At 31.6% G+C, this 7,671-nt stretch overlaps 1 pseudogene across 1 annotated transcript; it reads left to right on the top strand.

The window, feature by feature from the left end:
* The first annotated feature begins 311 nt into the window (after nt 1-311).
* On the top strand, nt 312-399 carry BDBG_17412 (annotated as a pseudogene). Its single transcript has one exon. The product of its transcript is annotated as a tRNA-OTHER (tRNA).
* Nucleotides 400-7,671: the final 7,272 nt, after the last annotated feature.

The raw sequence follows: 7,671 nt of genomic DNA, 5'->3' as shown, positions 1-7,671 counted from the left end.
TCTAAGTGAGATGTAATTAAATATCAAACAGCTTATATAGAGAATATAGTAATTACAATCAAATAGTAAGCATTTGAAATATCATAATTTACACCTATCAATCTTCAAAACATCAAAGCAGATAAAATGACTGAATATAAGTAGAGAACTATTAAAAAATCAAAAAAAAAAAAACAGCTCAGAAATAATGAAATTACAGTTAATAATAGTACAGAGCAAGCTCAGTAAGTTCTAGAGACTCAGCAGCCTGCACTGCTTGTCAACCTGTCTCTGTCTCACTCTCAGCAGCCTCAGCAGCTCATCAACCCGCCGCCCCGGTGGCCGAATGGTTAATGCGGCCACCTGGTAGCGCCTTGGCGTGGGAAACCAAGGCGCGTGGGTTCGAAACCCGCAGGGATATATTAAATCTGGAACTCAAGCACCTCAGGTTTCTAATAAATACAGAGGTGTACAAATCGCTCCAATGAATCGCTCTATGTTCCTGGGCTGGGAAGTTATTATCGCATGTATCTAATTGTCACTCCTTTGTATTTTCCTATGTTCTTGTTATCTTGACATGGTCTCAACACCTGTATTTCCTCCTGTATAACTAACACTTGACCTGTATTTAACATCACGCAAGGACTCATCATAAGCTTCGCTTGCATATGAGTATAATGAAAGAATAATAATAATAATAATCATCAACCCGCCTGCACCTGTCTTTCAGCAGTCATGCCAGCAGCTCATCAACATGTGAACATCTGAATGTAGACTACAGCTGCTGATAGAATAGATTATTAAGAATGACAGTAGAGTCATTACACAGCTGTGAGAGATGAAGCTTAAGAGAGATATAGTGCTGTATAAGAAGAATTTTAAGTCTCAGCTAAAAAGAATAATAAATATAGAATCAGCACTTGTTCACAGCTGTGATATCAAAGTCATCTCACTGGGTGACTCATGTGAGAAGAGTTATAATCTGTTTATTAAGTGTATTATAATCTCTTACATGTTGAAGAGAGTCTGTATAAATTATCACTATAATTTACTAAGTAAACACTGCAGCTTGCAGTCTGATAAGTAATAAATTATCTCTACAGCATGTAAATTCATTAGTAAAATGTATATACAAAATGTATATACTGACATGTAAATAACAGAGAATCAGCAGACTGCTGTCTCTGTTAATATAACTGCTATAGAGAGGAATAAGAAGAGAAAGAGAAAGAAGAAGAAGCAGACTGTTAGTATAAAGTCAGATCAGACAGCTGAGTCATTCAGTTCAGTTAAAAAGAAATAGACAATATTTATAACTCTGAAGAATGAAGAGAAGAATGATGAGATGAGTGACAGTAAGATCATAAAGTTGAAGTTATTATAGCTGTAGATAAAGATGTCTCAGCTCTGTAAGATAGAGAAAGAGATGAAGTATTTATATAGAGAGTAGAGTGAGACTGTGAGTCTGTTACAGATAACTCAGCTCAGTTAATAGAGCATCTTTATAGATATTACAGCTCTGATTAAAAAATTCAAAAAATAGAAAATGATATGAACAGGCTGTATGAGCCTGATGAGATATTATTACTTTTTTCTTTTTTTTAATAGTTAGTGTCAATTTGAAATGACAGTTTTTTACATATTTAAAGATCTTTATTTTAATATCTGAAAATAACATTCTATAGACAATGAAGAAAAAACAGCAGTAGTAGAAGAATTCATTAAGAAACTGTAGAATCTCTGAATATATTTTATTTAATATATATCTCTTATCATTCTCATTCAGCAGAACAGTTAACTGACTAATATCTGTAGTTTGAGCAAGTACAATATACAGCTGATTATATAAGAATACAGGGTTTCTGAGATTAATATCAACAGTAGAAAGAGACTGTCTCTGAGACTTGTTAATTATCATTGCAAAGCATGAACAGACTGAAAACTAATGATAAGTTATATTAAATAAAATCTCAATAGATTGAGTATATCAATTAATTCATGACAGTATATGAACTGAACTCTTATATATACTGAATATAATCTTTATCTTGAGTAAACAGATTGTCATCTACTATATAATTATTCTTATGCTATTACAGAGCTCTTCAGATGATCAGAGATTATATAGAAGTATAACAGAAGTACTCACTTTCAATCTTAATATAGATGATAACAGAGCTGAATAGTTAATAACAGTTAGATATTTACAGAAGAACTTCTTACAGCTCAGAGTCAGATCATCTGTATAAGTCATATCTGTAGTATAGAATGTATGAATATTCTCTGATATAACTGTTATAACTCATTCATTAATGTAAAATACAATCTGATTTAATACAGTGAGAATGACATAGCTTTTGAAGTAATTAAAGCAGACTACTGCAGTTCTAAATTCAGCTGTAGAAAACACTCTCTTACACAGCACACTGATGTTAGTGATTTAATGAATATATAATGAAAGATTAATACAGTCAATACAGTCTGAATTATATGATATTTAATCAAGTCAATTTATAAATATCACATTGTCATTATTCACAGTGAGTCTTATATATCTTATCAAGCACAGTACAGTTAATCACTGTTATATATATAAACACTGTAGATAAGCTGTAACAACTGCAGTATAGCTATCATATAATACAATAGATAGAGTCTGTGCAAAATCATTATTAAATATAACAGAGATATCATTAAAAAGCTTATCTAATGAATGTAAATCTTGAAGAAGATGATCAACAATCTTCATATAATAGCAGTGCTGTATGAGAATCTTATCTCAAATAATCAAATTCACAGTCTGTAGCAGATAACTCAGTTCACTGTGAACAGTTATCTTTGATATGAAATCTGCATTCAATTCAATCAGAATAATAAAACATGAGTGAGCTGTTCTGCTACATAGTAAAAGAACAGCTGCAATGTCAGAGAAAGTTATATAAAGAACTGTTTTTTCACCTGCATGTAGACAGCTATAGAGAGCTCTGTAAAGAAATGTTTTATCAGTACTATCTGAACTCTGTATAAAATAGTGAGATGGCTGTAATTCTATTGTGACCAGAATTAAATCATATGCATAGTATTGATCATTATTCAACTGCATCTGCAGAGCATCTGCAGTGATGATTTCCTCTATAAGATTGTAGTTTTACTTCTTAAAAAGTAGCTAGTTTTTAATAAGATTATCTTATACAGAGCTGCATGCAGACAGATTAAAGTCTGTAAGAGTCTTATCAAACTCATACAGAAGCTGCTGAATAAGAAACAGACTATAGTTATAATATAAATCTTCTGAAGAAGTATTATTAACACAGTCTGAATTCATCTGATACAGTTAATATAGAAGATTATTACAGAGAGTATGATGAAAATATACTCAGAGAACAGATGAATCTGTAACATTCTTATGAATTAATACAGTGATGAATACTGACTCTATGTAATAAACAGTTGTAAATACAACAGCAGATTCAAATGTAATAATTCACTCATTATTATTATACAGAAGATCAAGTGTCTGACATACTGTATAAAATATAGAGTAGCAAACATCATACACTGTTCACAGAGTCTTGAAGCTTGAAGAATCATGTATATTAATAAGAAGCAGCTGTAAAAAGAATATCTCATTATTATATAAACTGAGATGAGACAGATAATTAACTGATCTTCTCTTCACACAGTTCTTTCACCTCTGATTACATTTGTTTCAAATAAAATGATGAAGAAATTCTTGATAGAGATACTGAGCATTCAGATGTAAACAGTTATAGATAAAGAATACTATGAACTTAGATATATTATTTATTAAATAATCAGTCATACATTTATAATCTTCATATTCAGATTCAGAGAAGTAAATCATCTGACAGTCTGATAGATAAATAGATAACATCTCAACAGATGAAAACTTCTAATATATACAGAATATGAATATACATCATACAGTCTCAGTTGAGCTGATATAACATCTGTGCAGTTAAATATCAATCTCATCATTGAAGCTAATAATATGAAGAATAGTGCAGTTCAGGCCCTTGTAGATGTATTTGTTAATATATTCAATAACTTTAATGAAGATGCAGATCTCAACATTTATATGCACTTTATATATATGAATGAGATAGAGATTGTATAAAATAATTCATCAGTTGTTAATTACAATCTCACTGTTATTAACAGTATATTTAAAGAAGATAGATGAATTATACTACTGTCTGTACAGAGAATAGTCTTTCTCTTCAACAGCTGTAGCACTCTGAAAAGCTTTGAGAAAATGTTTTATACATCTGTCATTCTTGTGACAGAGACTCACTCTGTCAGTATTACATGAATCATGAATTATGAATTTATAGATCAATTCACTCAATCTGTCTATATTCTCAGCAGTGCTTAGCAGCTCTGCAGATATAATCTCATCAATTGTCTCAGACTGTAAAAACTGCTCAGAGTTCTCTAGTCAGATCAACAGATATATATAAGACAGTTTATATTTTTAATACTTAATTATTCATATTCTGATCAACATCAGTCTGAACAGCTGTCTGAATTTAAGAATATTAAGAAAATGAAAAATCTTCATTGTAAAAATATATACAATCAAATCTGAATAATTCACTGCAGTCTGATCAGAGAGTAACTTATAGATAATCTTCTTTCACTCAGAGTTAGCTGTGAATATAATGAAAAGAATTAAATATCTGTAATTAAAGACAATTATTATAGAATTCTGAAATAGTTTATACATAAAATGTTCACTGTCTGTATGAGAAGCAGATAATATCATATAGTAATCAAGCTACTTGTAATCTGTATCATCTGTCTGTATAGTATCATATAGATCACTATATTGATCTGTATGAATTTCTGATTGATGAGTGTGAACTCAATTCAGCTGCTGTTTATCAATGTTTGTGTAGACATTAATTAAATACTGCTGAAATAGATGTCTGATCTGGAAAAGAGAAGTGTTAACATCATCTTATTAAAAAAGATTATATGCATGCTACATATGCAGAGTCAGGCTACAGCTGTCACACTCATCTTCATTCTCAGCAGCATTATTAACATCATCATCATCAGAGCTGTTACAGATAGGTGAGAGATGTGTAAGCATGTTTATATCAATATATCAGCTGTGATCTTCTGAAGAAAAAAGTAGAATGTAATACAGTGAAAGATATAATGAACTGTGAGAGTTAATATATGTAAGACTCAAGTCAGCACTGAGTTGTTATAGTGTCAGAAGAATGATATGAGAATGATGAGTGCTGCTAGAAGTATTCTATATAACAACTACAATCTCTGAGACAGTAGACAGATTCTCATGACAGTGATCATTGTCTGTCTTCAGTTATATAACAGAGTTTAAATCAACATACATAGCAGAACTACTCTGTAGTATCTTTCATACAGATCAGTAAAGCTGAATAAAAGAGTTAATCTTAGAAACATTAGCAGTCAACAATATAATAGAAGAATATAAAAAAGTAAATGAATAAACAGTAAGCAATGTAATACAGATATGATTAAATATGCTAGAATATATAACAGAGTCTGCATCATTTACAATATCTGTATCAAACTACAGATTGTGAATTCATATTTGTACAAAACAGATATCATTATCTGACTCAGACTCTAATAATTCTTACAGATAATAGAGTTCTCTCTATATTTGAAATAACACTAGACTGCTAGTAGTTAGATAACTCAGACATGAATTCTGCTTGTACTTAAGAGATGTAAATGTCAGAGCAGAGTTGTAGTTCTGAATATACTTACAGAAATGCTTTGTATCAGCTGTATTATCATTAAACAGCTTATATAGCTCTGATAAGAGTTCTCTGACAGATGATAGTCTTACAGCATCTCTTACACATCATGTGAAAAACACTGAGAGAGTCTTTGACAATCTGTGTATATATTTATCAATTCAATACTTAGCTCTGTAGACAGAGCAGCAGATATTCATCCAGTTAAAATTAAGTGATTGACAGTGACAGATGTAGAAGTGAAAGCTACAGAGAACAGACTGATGACTTTGAGTGATTAAAGAATTAATAACTGATTCAGAGATAGTGGAGTCAGTTCAAGTGTTAAGATCATCAAGAGTCAGCTGCTTCAGTGAATTCATATATATATGATCAGCAGACTTATCTGCTGCAGCAACTGCTGCAGCAGCTGCTAAACAATAATATTTGACATCACAGACATATTCATGATTAAGAGTCTGACAGTCATTGCAGTTCTTGAAGACACAATTGACAGTGCAGAACAGATGAGATGAACAGTCTTCACAGCATGTATCATAGTGTAACAGCTTAACTTGCTATGAGTTAAGCATAAAAGCAGCTACATCCTTCAATGACGGGCGGGAGATTTGAACTGAATATGACTGATATATGTAACATTGAGCTTGACAGCATGTAGAGCATATACAGAACAATGCATTGAATTGAGATCATTCAAATGCACTGAGCGAATGAGAATCCTCACACACTGAGCAGCAGTGCATGAAATGAGTATATTAATGAACATATAGATTGAAATGAATGTGGAGAAGAGTATAAAGAATGTAAATACAGTAGAGAACATCTGTAAAGGAAAGAATGAAGATTAATATCAGAGCTGTACAGGCTGCAGAGCTGGCTGTTCAGATGGATTCATTTTGATAAGGTGCACATGATATCATGTGAGGTCACATTGCAGGGCATTTTACTCGGAAAAGTTGGTTTTTCTATAATATATAGAGAGATTGAGGATCTTTCAAACTTAAGAAGATTGATGCATATGGCTAGGTCTCTTCGCCTTACAATTTGCATGGCAATTTGGCCCGGGGTTGTGGTGTGGTAGGGGTGAATGGGGGATAACCCCACACAGGAGTTTCGAACAACGTCTGGTTCATGTTTGGCTGGATAACTCCACCACCACACGGGGTATGCGGTCGGCGATAGGGTCAAAATGCTCGTATGATCGAGGGCTTTTCGATGGATCTATCGGCGCGTTCCTATTCGAAAAATTGAGCGAGTTCGTGGTGGAGCGCTTGATAATGATCCGAGATATCGCAGCTGTTTAACATTAATAAGAAGTATGTATCAACTGTAACTAATCAGAACATATCAGTTTCAACTGTTAATTAATCTATATATCTTCTTATTCAAAGAAAAGATCAGTGTCAGTCTGCATTAATCACATTATATTAGAGAAAGATTCAGATGATAACTATAAGAACACTTCAATGAAATAGAGAAAAGATTAACTTCTACTCAAACTTGTAAGTAGAAGCTTGAAGAAGTCAGATAATAATAATTTAAAGAGAAAATGATAATGAATATAATTATTATATCTACTGTGATAAATAACATGTATAATATAAAAGCTATAATAGACAGTGATCTATATTACTATGTAATAATTAAATCATCAGTTATAAGACACTGTAATCTTCAGTGTATTTTCCTATCAAAAATTTGACTTCTCGTAGAATTTAATAGTCTAAGAAATGTTTGCAATCATTATATGATAAAACTAAACATTGATGTCAGAGAATATTAATATGAAGACACTTGTATATACAAAGTTAATAATCTTAATTATAATCTTATACTAGAACTCTTCTGACTATCTGAATAAGATATCTTATTAAATACTTAAAACAGAAGTTTAATATTCTCTAATAATGATTGAGTT

Source organism: Blastomyces gilchristii (genome assembly GCF_000003855.2).
Source record: "Blastomyces gilchristii SLH14081 genomic scaffold supercont1.14, whole genome shotgun sequence".
NCBI lineage: Eukaryota > Fungi > Ascomycota > Eurotiomycetes > Onygenales > Ajellomycetaceae > Blastomyces > Blastomyces gilchristii.
This window is presented reverse-complemented; position numbering and strand designations above follow the sequence as displayed.